This window comes from Vulpes vulpes, chromosome 9 (genome assembly GCF_048418805.1).
Source record: "Vulpes vulpes isolate BD-2025 chromosome 9, VulVul3, whole genome shotgun sequence".
NCBI classification, from domain to species: domain Eukaryota; kingdom Metazoa; phylum Chordata; class Mammalia; order Carnivora; family Canidae; genus Vulpes; species Vulpes vulpes.
Window position 1 is genome coordinate 22,772,507 of NC_132788.1, and position 17,371 is coordinate 22,789,877.

Below are 17,371 nucleotides of genomic sequence, written 5' to 3' on the forward strand. Positions count from 1 at the left end.
AAGAAGCAGACTCCCTGCTAAGCCGGAAACCCAATGTCGGGCTCGATTCCAGGACCTGAGATCATGACCTGAGCTGAAGGCAGATGTGTAACTAACTGACTGAGCCACTCAGGCACCCCATACTGACTTTCCTTTAAATAAAACTTGTTTTTTATTTTATTTTATTTTTTAAAGGTTTTATTTATTTATTTGAGAGTGAGTGAGAGCCAGAGAGATCACAGAGGTGGGGACAGAGGGAGAAGCAGACTCGCTGCTGAACAGAGAGCCTGATGTAGGGCTTGATCCCAGGACCCTGAGATCATGACCTGAACCAAAGGCAGATGCTTAACCTACTGAGCCACCCAGGCACCCCTAAAACTTGTTTGTTAAATGGTGAAAAACATTGTTAGCCTCAGCTCTGCCCAAACCTACTTAGATAATTTGAATATTAGCTCACTAAAGGAGCTGGGAGAGAAACTGGCCAACTTTCAAAATGTATTTGTTAAAGTTCTGAGATGAATAGGACCATCATCATCATTTGGGTTCAAAGTGCTAGATACCGAGTTTCAGACCCAGTGAGAGGAAGACAGAGGAGGCCCTGACTGTGGCCTGGAGAGTTAGGACAAATGCAGGCATCCATTAAATGACTGCCCTTTCCTGCCCTGGAACCATGGACAGTTCCACACTGCCCAGCCTAACTAGGCAAGTCACACCAACTTACAGTCAGGTGACATCTTCAGCATTATAGGAAAATTTTTAAAAATATAATATTCTTATTTTTACTATTTCCAGCTGTAAATTTCTTTTTAAAATTTTATTATTTATTATTTTTTTAAAAGTGGGCTCTATGCCCAGCGTGGGGCTTGAACTTACAACCCCAAGATTAAGAGTCACATGCTTTACTGACTGAATCAGCCCCTACAGCTGTGAAATTCTTATGCTGCCCATCTGACCTGCCTTTCTTTATCTTTCAAAGTTCCTGAACTATATAAGAATAGTGGTTTGGTTTTTAATATATACATCTTTCACATGGTGTGCAATAGTGTTTGTTTTCTAAGGGTAGTCTATACTCATTTAAAAATAAAATTGGAAAGCACATCAAAGCATAAAAAACAGAAAAAAAATCTCCCATGATTACACAACCCAAAGCCAGCAGCTTTCACATTTGGGCAGATTTCTCTGGTATCTTTGGGGAGTATTTTCTAAGCTTGACTTGGCAGCCAGCCAGGCATCTGTCCCCGACTCTTTGACCTCCTGCACTTTACTCTTCCCTTAATAGAAATTTACTTAATCGACTCTGCCCTCCCCCCTTCTGCCCTCCCACAGTAAAAATTAAAGCCAGCTGCTTGAGGATTCTGGTAACTGGTGAGGATGGCTGGGCATGAACATCTTGGCAACAAGGCAGGCAGGGAGGGCTGGGATCCAGGCTCTGGTGAAGGAGAGGCACCAGGAGGGGAAGAATTTCAGCTGGGCAGTGGCTCAGAAGCCTTCAGACATGATGGCACAGCAGAAACAGCCCAATAGTGCACTGCAAAAACTATGTGCTATCGGTCTCTTTCATTTTCCCTACCGCCCACAGACCTGGCCAAAGCTGAAGTCCATGCCCGAAACAGGGCAAGGAGGAGTCTCACGAAAACCAGCTTCATCCTCATTCTCCTGGGCTTCCTTGGAGAGTGTTTTTAAATTATTCTCTTCTTAATTGTTTTGAATGGAAAAACCTACCACATATAGGTTCCAAAGATATCTATGCATTTTATGCAGTAAAAGTCTCCCTCTTTCCCTTCCCCATCACCCTCTTTTCACCCTCTCGCAACTCACTGCTGGTCTCGGCTTTTAGTTTTTGTGTGTATTCATCTAGAGTTCACTATGAATATTAAAGTAAATACAAATATATTCTACATTCTTGTTTTTCCCACATAAACAAAAGGGTGCATCATATACACATTTTCTGCCACTTGCTGAGTCCCCCCCGCCTTTAATAGGTTTTGGAGACTTTAAAAAATATCTGTTCATTGAAAGCTTCCTTGTACATGTTTATACCTTCAGAATATTCCATTGTATATATATATATAGCATGATTTATTTAACCAGTCCTCTCTATTCAAGGGGATTTGAGTCCTTTCCAATCTTTTGTTATTTTGAATAATGCTGCAGTGAGTAACTTTGTATATATGTTATTTCTTAATATGTTGGAAAGGATACATTCCCAGAAGTTAACTTACTAGGTCAAAGGAGAAACTTATTTGTAATTTTGATCTATGTGCCCAAATTCCTTCCACAGGGGATTGCACTAATTTATACTTCCACTGGGAAAGTATGAGAGTAGTTGTTTCTCTTATATGTTGCTTTGAATTGTTCTTCAGTTATTTTAACTTGGATGTTGTCCTCCTGGTTAGATGGCAAGTTTATTGAGAGCAAGCGCCAAGCATTCGCCACTTTTGAATCATCTGCATTTATAAAATAATATCATATGGCACCGTAGGAGCACAATAAATTTATTTGGAGTGTGATTTGGAAAAAGAATCCAGTTAGATCTTCACGATAAAAGATTTGTGTACTTGGTGAGAGTTCAACTGAACTGACTTCTACCCCCAAAGTAATTATGAGGCCTTGTTTCATGGAGTTCTAGAATGAATCCTGAGATGAGGTGGCATGACCCAGGCTTACAGTGGGACCGCGTGTATGCTGGCTTCTATCCTGGAACCCAGGGTCATTTCACCAGGTTTAATCCGGTGGCACTTCAGCATCCACAAGTCTAATTGCCTGCTTGTCCTGTCATCTTTTTTCTTTCACATGTGCTGGTGCCTGCCCCACAGTAAGCAGGAGAACAAAGAACTGCTTTTAAACTTTTTATGTCTACTGCATATGTAAACATTACATCATTGTAATCTAGCTTTCCTGTATTCTAGTAGCAAAAATATACTGATTGTTCCTTTGTTCTCTCAGTTTCTACTATGTTGGCTTTACCCAAATGTATGATACCGTGTTGGCGTCCGGGGGTCTTCAGACAATAGCAGAACAAGCTGTCCTTTACACATCAGAAATTTTGTATCATGCCTTTTTTCCCCTGAATTTGCAGTTCCATTCTACTTCCCAGATAGATTTTTCTCATGTGTATTTTTTAAGCTTGAAAATCTTTCAGTGGTCACCCTATTGTACTGCAATAAATAAATATATATATAAATTGATATTAATATTTTTATTTCTTGACCGTAGCTCCTATGACCATGGAATAATCTCTTCTGATGGAGTTGTCATTATAATTATTAGTAATATAGTTGGTCAAAACAGCAATACATATTTCAAATTAGTAAGCAATTACTAAATATAAAATTCTATTTTCGTGGAAATACATCCTTTCATGAGAGAGACGGCCTTTTTACCACAACGAGGTTACATATCTGGTTTAATTATTAGTCACTGCTCGAGTGGGTCAGAGTTCAGTATCAAATGTGTTTCTGAGTGGAAACACAGAGGAATCTTGTTCAGATGAAAAGAAGAATGGAAAAAAGTGTTATAGCACTCTCAGTTAATTCTTTGAGCTCCTTTGAGCCAAAAAATCCTATATTGACCTATTGTCAAAAATCATTCTGAATGCTCTGTAAGCTTGCGACTCTATTAGGCCTTTTCTTCAGTTTTGTTGAACACAGAGCATCAGAAACCCCCTGACTTGTAGAAGTATGGGCTATTCACTCCTTACAGCTGCTTGTTCCCTTAGCATCAACACTGATATTCCTAATCCTCTTTCTTTTTTTTTTATAATAAGAAAAGATTTTATCCATTTATTTGACAGAGAGAGAGAGAGAGATTGAGACTGAGAGAGCACGAGTAGGGGGAGTGATAGGTAGAGGCAAAGGGAGAAGCAGGCTTCCCAGGAGCCTGATGTGGGGCTCAACGTGGGCTCGATCCCAGTACCCTGGGATCATGACCTGAACCAGAGGCAGATGCTTAACCAACTGACCCACCCAAGTGCCCCCCCACCCCATCCTCTTTCTGTTTGGTGCCCAGGGAAGTGAGCCATGGTAAGATTAGCACGGGTGAGAGGTGTTCTTGTCTTTCATCCTTTATAAATTGGATAAAGGACTGTTGGAGAAAGGAAGAATCTGCTTGGGCAGCACAGGCAAGAGCTCAGGCAGGGAATTTGTTGGATTTATGTCGAGGATCTGGTAACGGATTCCTTAAGCTGTTGGTGTCTCTTACCCTGTAGAAAGTGTTTGCATACCCCCACTTGAAGACCAGTACTTGTTGAAACCCCTCATTTCTTCCACTTTACAAGGTCTCCTTTAAACCTTCCCTCAGTGGAACAGGTTTCAGGTAGAGGTTGTGGTTATCTCTTTTTTTTTCTGCTTCATAGCAGGGCTGAGGAAACTGCTGGTCCAAGCTGGTCACAGGACTGCAGACGCTTGATCTCTAGATTCCATCTAAGCTTAAAAATGCAGACTCCAGAATTTGGCTGCTCCAGCAGATAGGAGTTACAAAGAGGCCCTTGGGAAAAGAAGAAGAAAATAAATGAGAAAATATTGCTGTCTTCTTATCCTTTCAAAATACAAGTGGGGCCTGACCCGGTGTTAGCTCCGTCTTCTATCTTAGCACTGTCAACAAAGCAAATGTGCCTACTTGTCCATTTAAGTGGATTCTCAAAGCCGATACACAGTGGAAAGTAAAATTACATTTTATAGCATCTCTATACTTATTTAAGCCATGGCTATTTTCAGAAGGGTGAGTTTGATGTTTAAAATCATGATAGATACATACCTAAAACTAATGTAATGTTATATGTCAATTATATCTCAATAAAAATAATAAAATAAAAATTATGATAGATGTTCTGTTGAGTGAGGGAAAAACTCCTCACCATGAAGCTAAAAAACAGTTTGGTGAAATTTAGTAGAAATATAGTTGCTGGGAGAGGTGGGGAAGGAAGAAAAAGTCAATCCCATAACTCTGTTATGAATTTATGAATATGGACTTTTTAAAAGGATGTTTATAAAAGAGGCAGAAGCACAATAAGTAAGCTGATGAGGCTTTAATACTAAAATATGAATATTGGGATGCCTGGGTGGCTTAATGGCTTGGTGCATGTCTTCGGCCCAGGGCAGGATCCTGGGGTCTCAGGATTGAGTCCCACATCGGCCTCCCTGCAGGGAGCCTGCTTCTCCCTCTGCCTATGTCTCTCTCTCTCTTTCTCTCTCTCTCTGTGTGTGTCTTTCATGAATAAATAAAATAAAATAAAATATAAATGTTTATTTTGTAGAAGGAGCTATTCACTTCAGATATTCAACATCTTCTCTATCTGTGACAGTGACCACTGATAAAAATGCACTTGACAAACACTTGATTACAGAATGAGCAGAGAGAAATGAAATGGTATTTGGCTGAGTGTCAATCTGTTTGGGCTTCTATTAAGAGAACACGATAGACTGGGTGGCTTATGGACAACAAGCACTTATTTCTCACATTTCTGGAGGCCGGGGAGGCCAAAGTCAAGGCAATGGCAGATTCACTGTCTGGTGAGAGTCAGCTTCCTCACTGATGCTGTAACCTCACAGCAGCAGGGCATTAGGGATCTTTCTCAGCTCTTTTTATAAGGGCACTAGTCACACTCATGGAGGATTACACCCTGTCAAAGGTCTCACCTCCTGGGATCCCTGGGTGGCGCAGTGGTTTAGCGCCTGCCTTTGGCCCAGGGCGTGATCCTGGAGACCCGGGATTGAATCCCACGTCAGGCTCCCAGTGCATGGAGCCTGCTTCTCCCTCTGCCTATGTCTCTGCCTCTCTCTCTCTCTGTGACTGTCATAAATCAATAAAAATAAAAAATAAAAAATAAAAAATAATAAAAAAAGGTCTCACCTCCTAATACCGGCCCACTGGGGATGAGGTTTCAATATATGAATTTGGTGGAACAGAAACATTCAGTCTATAGCAGTATGCTTAGGTGGTTCAAACAACAGAAATTGTCTCACAATTCTGGAGGCTGGAAGTCTGAGATCAAGATGCTAGCATAGTTAGGTTCTTCTAAGAGTTCTCTTCCAGGCTAGCAGGTGCCACCTTCTCGTTGTATGTTTACAGGGCCACTCTCAGTGTGTGTGTTTGTGGAGAGAGAGAGACTGAAATCTTTCTCTCCTTATAAGGCCACCAGTACTATCGGATGAGGACACCACTTTTTTAAAAAAAATTTTGTTTATTATTTATTTTGAGAGAGAGAGAGAGAGAGAGGGAGAGAGAGAATCCCAACATGGGGCTCAATCACATGGCCCTGAGATCATAACCTGAGCTGAAACCAAGAGTTGAATGTTCAGACAACTGAGCCACCCTGGTGCCCTGAAGGTCCCACTTCTATGACTGCATTTAACCAACATTATCTCCTAGAAGCCACATTGGGGGTTAGAGCTTCAACATATGGATTTGGTCATGGGCGTGGGTGTGGGTGGTCATGGTGGCATAATTCAGATCATAGCACCAGGAATCAGAAGATGAGGGTTCTAACCCAGACTGCCACTAAGGGACTCTGATCCTGGTGGGCATGTCACTTGATTGTTTTTCTGGGTTTTAGGGCAACCATTTTGATTATGGGGAATGGTGACCCATTCCATGGTAATACGAAATCCTGAATGGAGGAACGAATTGTATTTTTTTCACTTTATGTTTACTTTGGCAAAAGAGAAGATGAATACATTCAAAACTATTTTTAAAATTACTAACACTGAAAGAGAATCAGGAATTTTTAAGGCACTAGTAAGAAAGTTCAATTTTCCAGATAATTAGGATTTTATAATACCCCAGCACCCAAAGTATGACAAAAAGGGGGGGGGAGAGTCTGTGTAGGGATGGAGTGATTAAAGAAGAGAATAAGTCTAAAGTCCAAGTGTGAATTTGGTGACTAATTTCTCAGCAAGCACCAGGGTGGAAAGAAAGAACAAATGATCCACAGAGGAATACTGAGCATCTCATTCATTAAATTGCCTGCAGTGATTTCATGAAACTTGTATCACTCTCTCTCAGATTTGTTTCCTTTGTTGCAAGCAAATACCTGAAGTAATTTTTTCAGATAGGATGAGTATTGTAAACTGAGTGTTTATGGATCTGAATATTATATTTGAATGACTGTTTAACCACAGAATTCAGAGCTCCAGATATTCTTTCTCTCAGGAGTTTGAAGGTATTGCTCCATTGTCTCTAGCAACCCATATTGCTGATTAACTTTGGTGCTAATTGGATTCTCCTCTTTGTATACATTTTTCCTTCTCATTGGAAACTTTCAAAATTTCTTTTTATTTTATTTTATTTTATTTTATTTATGATAGTCACAGAGAGAGAGAGAGGCAGAGACACAGGCAGAGGGAGAAGCAGGCTCCATGCACCGGGAGCCCAATGTGGGATTTGATCCCGGGTCTCCAGGATCGCACCCTGGGCCAAAGGCAGGCGCCAAACCGCTGCGCCACCCAGGGATCCCAACTTTCAAAATTTCTTAAAGTTTGAACTCCCCCCCAAAACTCACTAAGTTGGGTGTTTATTCATTCGCTTTTCACAGTACTCAGTGGGCACTTTTATTTTTATTTATTTTTTTTAGATTTTATTTATTTATTCATGAGAGACAGAGAGATTGGCAGAGACATAGACAGAGGAAGAAGCAGGCTCCCCATGGGGAGCTGGATGATGCAGGACTCAATCCCAGGACTCTGGGATCACCACCTGAGCTGAAGGCAGATGCTCAACCACTGAGCCACCAGGTGTCCCTCAATGGGCCCAACTGAAGACTTGAGTCTATCTTCAGTTCAGAGAGGTCTTCTCTAATATCTTTGATGACTTCCTTCCCTTCCTTGTTTCTTTTCCTCCATTTGGAATTCCTTTTTGAAGGAATATTGGGCTACCTGAATTTGTCATCCACAAGCCTTATCTTTTCTCTCTTATTTCCATATTTTGATCTATTTACTCTTTATTCCGAAAGTTCTCCTTTACATCCAATCACAAATTTAGTCTTTGCCTGTGCACATTCTAATAAATACAATCAATCCTTCGATTAGATTTCCTGCCCCTGTAATTACACTTTAATTGCCAAGTGTTCTTTTTGTTCTTTTTTTAGACCCGTTTTCCATGGTTAGCTGGAGGGCAAAAGCTAAATTTGTTTAGGTGGGGAACACTGGAGGTTCCCACTTCCCCTGTGGCTCAGAATGCTGCTTGTTAACAAATTACTCTGATGATTGTCTGTGGGGCACTTCTGTACTTTCTGTTGCCACCCAGTTTAAAGATTCTATGGAATTTCTTTTTCAAGACCTATGTTCCCGTGAGGTGTTTAAACTGCGGTGTCCTTAGCTCCTTCTTTGTTAACCCTTTCTAATGCTCTCTATGCCCTCTAGGAGTTCTCAGGATTCTGGTCTTCTGATGGTCACCTTTCTTATTTTTGTATTTCTGCTATTACTTCACTCTTTCTCAAAATATCTTTCCAACATTTCAGTGGGATTTTTGGATGGGAGAGGAGAGGGATCTTGTTTACCAGTTCAAACTGGAAGGCTTACCCAGTTTACCCAGTTTACCAGTTTAAACTGGAAGGCTCCTTTCTTCCTTAAAATTATAGGCTGGTCCTCGCCACCTCCCCCTGCAACTCTTTGGCTTATCTTCTTACCATACAGGACATTTCCTACAGTCAGGGATTCTGGACAAGCCTCTGGGCAGGCTGGACTTTGAAGCTCCCTGTAATGGTAGGTTTGTTGAGTCATCACCAGGCACTCTATAACTGCAAGGATGAGAGAATATGATTGTACTCATAGCTCTTCCAGGATTTGCCTATGCTCTGTCAAAGGAAATTTTTATCAGACAAATTAAATAGACAAAGAAGACTTTATTCAAGAATAATGCATTAGAGGTCAAGACTTAGGATAGGGGTGAGAGACAGAACTCAATTCTGAATACACAGGAGTAGTTAGGGGTTTGTAGCCAGTAGACTGGATGGAAAATTACTAAGAGCAACTTGGGTAGATCCCAAGGGTTGGGGGATCCTTGCTAAACTGGCCTAGCAGGATTGTGCTGAACTGGTTGCCGGCTGAGGTTGGTAGACCCAGGACACAGCCTGGTCAAAAAGAGAGCTCAGAAGAGCTGGACCAAAGTTTGGTCAAAAAGGGATCCTTTGGGGTGCCTGGCTGGCTCAGTCAGTAGAATACATGACTCTTGATCTTAGGTCATGAATTCAAGCCCCAAGTTGGGTGGAGAGCTTACTTTAAAAAAGGGGCGGGGGAGATAGTTGTCAGCCCCTTCCTCATTCTGTGTACAGGTACTAGGAATATTTCTGTTCAGTACTGGGATTCTTGTCCTCCTGACCAAGTGGCTATCATTGTAATTGGATGAATAGCCTAGACCTAATGTGGTATCTCATTCTTATTTACATAAATTTGGTGACATTTCCTCAAAGATAAGTCATTCCTAGCACTTTGGAAGGCAGAAATGAATTGTGGTTAAGAGAAAATGCTTTGGAATTGGAAGCATTTGGGGTCAGATCTTTGCTACTTATTGGTTATATGACTTTGGGCAGGTCATGTAAAAATACCTTCTTCTTAGAGTTAACTATTAATGTAATTATCACTGCTCATTAAATGGAAGCTACCACTAATACTAGGTTATTGTTGTTTGTTTGTTTGTTTGTTTGTTTGTTTTTTCAAAAAGGGAGTGGGGACGGGTAGAGAGAGAGGAAGAGAGAATCTTAGGCAGGCTTACACCCAGTGTGGAGCCCAAAGCGATGCATGATGTCACGACCCAAGCCAAAATCAGGAGTTGGATGCTTAGTTGACTGAGCCACCCAGGTGCCTCTAATATTAGTCTTATTTTGACCCAGACTCACATATGGATCTCCTCAAGCTAGCCTCAACAGTATTCCCTGTATCATGACTAATATACAAATTTCTCTAGCCCTGGCAGATTGATGAATATCCACTAGTTACCAGTAATCTCTAAAGTAGCTCTGTTTGCTTTGGTAGAAGCAGAATTGCTGAGTCCCTCAATGGTAGCTCTCTTCATCTGAATGGTATTTAGGGTACCTTCAGCTTGTACTATGCTAGCTATAAGGAAAGTGTCTTAACTTTATTCCAATGGTGTTGTACATCAAGACCATTGGAGCACTCTTTTTTATGGGATAATTACTGAAGTGGTTACCTATGTTAGTACTTAGAGTGGAGTGTTAATGTTATACAGCTTATCTGCTCTTTCATGCCTATCAAATGCTTCTCTTCAACTTATCATCTCCTGGGAGATGCTGGTCCTCTTTTTAATTAACTGATATGTCCTCCATGGCTTCTTTACTTTCAAAAGTACAACTAAAAGCTTTCAGAAGTTTGAGAAGGTGTGTGTGTGTGAGCATGCATACAGAAATGGAACAGGATCCTTGCAAATTATGGAGACTGCAAATATTATTTATGCTTTTGGTATTTCTAACTTCTCTACTCTCAGATAATAACAAAGAAAAATCAACACTACCTAGGTTATTACAGTGGGTATCTTAAATGAGCGTATGTTCCCCTTTCGGCAAGTCTCAACCTTGATATCACTTCCAGGGCTGACAACACAAGGCTGAAATCACCAATAAGTCACTGAATCAGAATCACCTCTGCTGAAATGTCAAGTTATAGACATCCTTTATTTTTTTTTTAAGATTTTATTTATTTATTTATTTGACAGAGAAAGAGAGCATAAGCAGAGGGAGAGGGAGAAGCAGACTCCCTGCTAAGCAGGGAGCCCAATGTCGGGCTTGATCCCAGGACCCCAGGATCATGACCCAAGCCAAAGGTAGTCACTTTACCAACTGAGCTACCCAGGCATCATACCCATGCCCTTTAAAGGGACTTTGGTAGAGGTTACTATAAATGGTGATTTTTAGTGAAGGAGAAATTAAAGCAGAAAACAGGTGATTTAGAAAGAAATTTTTGTCCAGTGCTGTATTAGGATTCTTCAGAAAAATAGGATCAATGGGATGTGAGTATACATGTGTGTAATCTCTCTATATATAAAGAGATGTATTATAAGGCATGGGCTCATGCAATTATGGAGGCTGAGAAGTCCTAAGATCTTCAGGTAGCAAGCCAGAGACCCAGGAGAGCTGATGGTGTAAGTTCTAGTCCAAACCATCAGGCTTGAGACCCAAAAAGAGCCAATGTTTTAGTTTGAGTCTGATGGCAGGAAAAGGATCCATGTCCCAGCTCAAGGTAGTCAGGAAGGAAGAGTTCACTTTTACCCATTTTGTTCTGTTCAGGCCTTCAGCTGAGGCTTCCCCACACTGGGGAGGGCAGGCTGCTTTACTCGGTCTACTGATTCAAAGGCTAATTTCCTCCAAAAAGACCCTGGTGGACATACCCAGAACCATGTTCAAATAGCTGGGCCCCATTACCACTCCCCCCTCCCCCTCCGGGCAAGTCAAGTTAACACATAAAATTAACCATCACAAATGCTTCCTCCTCTGTACTATTTTGGCATTTTGGATAGTCCCTTCAACTTTCAGAAACATAAAGGAATGGTGTGACAGCAAATCCTTAATTCTTTTCCTGGGATCACCATAGTACCTGCTTTAAATGTTAATTGGACCCTTTCTTTAAACTCACCTGATGTTAACACGTACGTGAATTACTAAACTAGGATAATAGAAGTAGCTACTAAAATTCTTCTTTTCTCTGGCAGCACTCTGAGAAGGAGGAATAATGGGAGTTTCTGGGAGTGATTTCTTTACAGCCTTTGCTGTGGTTGTTTTTCAGAGGATGGTAGAATTTTGAGTGTTGGGACCTATGTTCCTCTTGCTTTTCCACCACTTAGCTTTTACATACCAGCCAATGTTTTCCTCCCTTAAGTAGCATGGAATAGGCAGAGGCTGTATAAATGTATAATTGCAGCGATTATTTGCTTTTCTTATATGTTTTTCTTGAGGCACATCGGATTAGTCTCTATTGGTGGTAAAGATTGTCAGGTACAGCAATTATACCCCTGACTTTACTGGTTCTCAGAGTGTAGTCCCTGGATCAGCAGTATCAGCATCACCTGGGAATTTTTCAGAACTAGAAACTCTTTGGTCTCGTCGCAACCTACTGAGTCAGAAACTCTAGGGATGGGACCCAGAAGTTTGCATTTTAAGACAAATTTAACAAGCCTTCTGGGTGATTCTGATGCATGACCAAATTTGAGTGAGAACTGCTGATGTAGTATGTTTGCAATTAATGCTTATTGGTGGTGTGCCTATCCTGAGACTGACCAAAAAGTTAGAAAGGCAACCATGACCATTAGTGTGGTATATAAACCATAATTCTAAGGAATTCCTAAACATCCTTTCTCGGAGCATATACTTTCATCACTGTATGGTAAATATAAGCCTTGCTCAGTTATATGTCCTTTTATATGTTTTTATTGGCCGTCAGTGTGATGAAGGGAGGGTCACCCACAAATGGAATTTGTCATACTTCCATGTCCTTTAGTGATGAAACCATCCAGGGCACCTGGCTGGCTCAGTCGGTTAAGCGTCTGCCTTCTGAGGCTCAGGTCATGATCCCGGGGTCCTGGAGTTGAGCCCCGAGTTGGGGCTCCCTGCTCAGCGGGGAGCCTGTTTCTCCCTCTGCCTGCTATTCCCCCTGCTTGTGCTCTCTTGCTATCTCTGTCTCTTACTCTCTAAAATAAAGAACTAAAATATTTATTTATATTTATTTATTTTTATTCTTTATTTTTTAAAAGAGTTTATTATTTGTGAGAGACACAAAGAAAGAGGCAGAGACATAGGCAGAGTGTCTCAACCAGTGGGCCACCCAGACATCCTAATAAATAAAATCTTTAAAAAAGGTAAGAAAATAAACATAAGTTACACTTCTTGTGGCCCACATGGTGCAAAATGGATAAGGGAGAAGAGATGCAAACAGGTGATCTTGCCATCGTGATTGTGCCTCGTAGCATTGTCTTACCTCTCTATCAGCTGACAGAGCTTCTGAAGATTGGGTTAAAGAAGCTCATGAAATGGGAGTAGTGATGGAACACACTGGTTGTGACTGTCAGCAACCAGAGGTCTTACTGTTTCCTCAGATCTGTTTGAAAGAAAAGCTGTCGTGGGGCTTCTGTTTACTGGCATGGGGTCTGCCATGGAGAAATTATGCAGAGGGTTATTTTCACATTTTTCCTTCTCAGACTTATGTAGAAGGAGGGAGATTTACTCAAGACAGACAAATGTGTCTTATTGGCAGTAATGTCAACAATTTGATATTGGTGATAGTCTTTAAAAATAAATACGATAATCCTTCCTTGCAGATCCAAAGACTGCATATATTACCAAAGGCTCAATTAGATTACCACAAGACTTATTTAGGTGTCACCTTATGTAACTCTCTAAGCTTATCCCTCTTGGAGCATGGAGTACACTATTAAAATTATTGGCTTACTTGTTAGCTTTATTGGATGATAAATTGTTAGAGGGCAGAGGGTTTTGGTCTTGCTCATTGTAACCACGATGCTCCTTGCATGATGTACATTCAGTGGACTTTTGTTGCATGAATGAATTAACATAAGGAGAATTTTTTTTTAAACACCCCCAATGTCAGAGCCTGAGCTTGCTGCTGGCTGTACAAAGGCACATAAGTCAGACTTCTGGCCATCAAAGTGATCTAGTCTTACGGAGGAGATAAACATTTTAGTAAGTACTCTATGGTGTAAGGAAGACTTCACAGAGGATTTGACCACTGACTGGGGTTTTAGGGGATGAATAGAACTTTGCCAGGAAGACCAGCTGAGATGGGAAAGTATAGAGGAGGAAGGGCATGTTGGAATCAGGTACCAGTAGGTACCAAGACACAAACAGGTGAAGCATCATGGGCCTTTCCAAGAACAGGAGATAATTTGATATTACTGATATACTTATGTGTTGAGGAAGGGGAGAATGGATGGGAAATACATTTGGAGGCGAGGCCAAGTTAGAAGTTATCATGTAAGGGATGATGGCAGGAAAAAGATCCATGTCCCAGCTCAAGATAGTCAGGAAGGAAGGGTTCACTCTAACCCATTTTGTTCTGTTTAGGCCTTCAGCTGAGGTTCCCCCACGTTGGGGTGGGCAGGGGTGGGTGAGAGGAAACAGGATGCTGAAGAGTTCAAGGTGGGTGGCAGTGCTACCCTACAACACAGTGTGTTAAAATAGAGGCAGAGTGTGTATAGGGGAAGATACTGGGTTTGTTTTAGACATACCAAGTTTAGAAACCTGTGCAACATTTTGGTAGAAAGGCCCAGAAAGTGACTGGACCTTCTGGGGGCTCCAAGATGAGGCCAGGGATGGAGGAATTCTCAAATTTATGCACACCTGTGCTCAAACAATGAAATCAATCTTTGGGTGGATAGAGAAGGGATCCAGCTCAAGAAAAGAAGAGGCCACGACAGAGCCTTGGGGAATTTAACTTTAAAGGGACAGAGGAAGGTGTTCCAAAATGGTGAGGAAGCAGAGACATGGCCCACAGGTGGCAGGCACTTTTCAAAATTGAGTGTGCCTTGAATCACCTGGAGAACATGTTAAAGCACAAAATCTTGGATCTCCACCCACGGAGATTGTGATTCAGTAGGTCTGGGTGGGCCGGAGGATTGCATCTCAAACGTACTCCCGTGCACTGCCGATGCTGCTGGTCCCAAGCCACACTGCGGGTAGCTCTAGAATATATAATGAGGTAGCAAAGAGTGGTCACTGGAGGGTAGTTTGAGGCTTCTGGGGATGTAAGAACCTTGGGGATGTTTATAGATTGAGGTAAAGGAGACAGGGAGAAGTTGGAAAGTGTGGACAGAAAGGCAGTGATTTGTGGATGAGATTGAGGAATGGACCCAAAAGAAGATGGAGGGACCAGAGATGGTCCCAGTAAACATCTTAATGGGCTTTTGTGTCCACTTTAAAAACCAAAGCCCCTTCAAGTAAGCTGACTTTCTTGTGGCTTCTCCTTCCTCTGTTTTGTTTTTATCACCTACCTCCTCGAGCTGCTGTTCCCTCTTACCTTCTGGCTCTCCCACCATGCCTAGGAGCCATCATCTCTTTCGTCAGAATTCTCCCCATGCTGTCACTTCCGTGTACAGATACGTAGAGATGACTTGCTACAGATGAATGATCAGTAATGACTTTCACCAACACAAGGCACTTCAAGGATAAAAGAAAATTTCAAAAAAATGTTTGATCATTATTGCTAAAATTGTGTTTCTACCACCTTCTTGCTAGAATTGCTGTCAGGCTTCTTGACAGCTCCCTTGGGATTATCACTCCCTGGTATTGCAATCATAGTGAAGCACAAAGACACAGCTCGCTCTCTCTTCTACTAATGAAAGCCTGCTTCCTTATAGCCTCAGAGCCCTTAGACAAACCAGAAAAGCTTCAAAAATCACTTTGTATGATTAAAAAACACAACCACCACCACAATGATAGCTATGAGCAGTTATATGCCTGTGTGCGTGTCACATTGTCTGAGTTCAAGACAACAAAAATTTATTGAGGGCTTGTCATAGAATAAGCCACCACTGAGATTCAAAGATTAGTAAAATATTGTTGGGATTCTGAGAGGGCCCCTTCATATCCCTTTGTTTTTCAAGTCCTGGACCAGAAGGATAGAGTTAGAAGAAATCAACTGGGACTGAAATATCATCTTTCTGGCTGCAAAAGCTCATTTGGACAATGTTGCTTGGACCCGAGGCCAAAGCTGGGTTCTTATTTCTTCTTCTAGGAATTGAACTTTCCCCCTGGACACAGGCAAGGTTACTGGAAACTGCTTTACCTGCCACTGCATGGGGAGAGAACACATGGCCTGTGGTGCAGACGTCTCTGAAAGAGAAACACAAAAGGAGCTTGGGTAGTCAGTGTATGATGACCCTGTATATGGCCTCATCCATTATGTAAGTAATTTGTTTCTTCCTTGAGTAAGTAAGGGAGGTGGGCAGAAAGAAGAAGTTATCTTCTTAGTATATGGAAAAAGACTGTTGCCTATATTCTTGATCAAAGCAAGCATGGGGAGATGAGAGGGGCATGGTTTTGCCTACACTCTTCAATGGTTTGATCTTCTAACCCATGGGTTTTTATAATTAGCCCTATGGCCAACTGCGGATGGGGCTGCCCTCTTGTTACACATGTGTTGCAAGTGATGACAGATATATGGGAGGTTGTATTCCAGGCATCAAGAGCAATTTGGCTCCGCTTTCATGGGACCTCTCACTCATACATATAGCACCCTTGGGTATCTGCTTAGGACCAGAGGGCTACTGAGCTTTGCCAGCAGAAGTCTCCATAAAGGAACAGAACAGTACATTGTAAATCAACTCCAGTACTTTCCTATGCTCTGTTCTCATTCTCATTTCAGGAATGTCCAGCCGTGTTTTGCCATGAGCCCAAATTGTAGTGTCAAAGTACTCTACGAACACCATGCCAGCAAATAAAATTGCCCTGAATTAGAATATTTCTCCCATTATTAAATTTCAAAAGGTAATTTAAGTTCCTGCCCCAAGAAGCTCTCAATCTAATTGAGTAAGACAAATGCTTAAATAATTACAACCCAATCCAAGCATTTTAGAGTAAAAACTAACACATCTATAGTAGCTTAAAGGAGGCAGCATTAATTCTGTCTGGGAGAGTGGGGAAAGATTTTACATAAGCAATAGTTTTTTTAAAACATTATTTTGAAAAAAATTCAAACTTACAGAAAATTTGCAAGAGCGATAAACATTAACTCAGATTCACCAGTTGTTTACATTTTGCTGTACTCTGTTGCTAGATTCACATGTATTACTATTTTGAATTTTTCTGAAACAAATTAAAGTTGCAGACATTACCATCATTTGCCCCTAAATACCTCAGGATATCTCTCTTTTTTTAAAAAAAATTTATTTACTCATGAGAGACACAGAGAAAGAGGCAGAGACACAGGCGGAGGGAGAAGCAGACTTCCTGCAGGAAGGAAGCCTGATGTGGGACTCGATCCCAGGACTCCAAGATCATGCCCTGAGCTGAAGGCAGATGCTTAACTGCTAAGCCGCCCAGGCATCCCTCAGGATATATCTCTTAAGAACAAGGACATTCTCTTACATACTCATACAGTGCAATTTTTAAATTCAGGGAATTTAATATTACTATAATACTATTATATAATAAAGAATCCATTTTCAAATTTCACCACTTGTTTCTATAATGTGTTTTATAGTATATTTTTTCTAATTTAACATCCAGCCCAGGGTTACACATTGCATTTAACTGTCATGTTTCTTTAGTCTCCTTTGATCTTGAACATTTCCTCAGCCGCCCCCCCCATTTCCCTCCTTCACTCTCAGCTTCCTCTTTTTTTCACGACATTGACATTTTTAGAATCTAGGCCAGTTGTTTGATGAAATGTTCCTCAACTTGGGTTTGTTTGATTGTTACCGCATGGTTAGATTG

At 41.3% G+C, this 17,371-nt stretch overlaps 1 protein-coding gene across 7 annotated transcripts in view; it reads left to right on the plus strand.

Moving 5' to 3' along the window:
- The window catches only part of EXTL3 (exostosin like glycosyltransferase 3), a 139,739-nt gene that overhangs the window by 20,707 nt on the left and 101,661 nt on the right, over positions 1-17,371 (plus strand). For 4 of the 7 annotated variants that reach the window (XM_072719585.1, XM_072719588.1, XM_072719586.1 and 1 more), the window contains exon 2: positions 15,672-15,840. The exons of 2 other annotated variants lie outside the window; for them this stretch is intronic. The gene's annotated coding sequence lies outside the window, so the exon portion shown is untranslated. Of the gene's footprint in view, positions 1-15,671; positions 15,841-16,301; positions 16,424-17,371 lie in introns of all 7 variants that reach the window. One more of the 7 variants, XM_072719587.1, reaches the window with a different exon arrangement.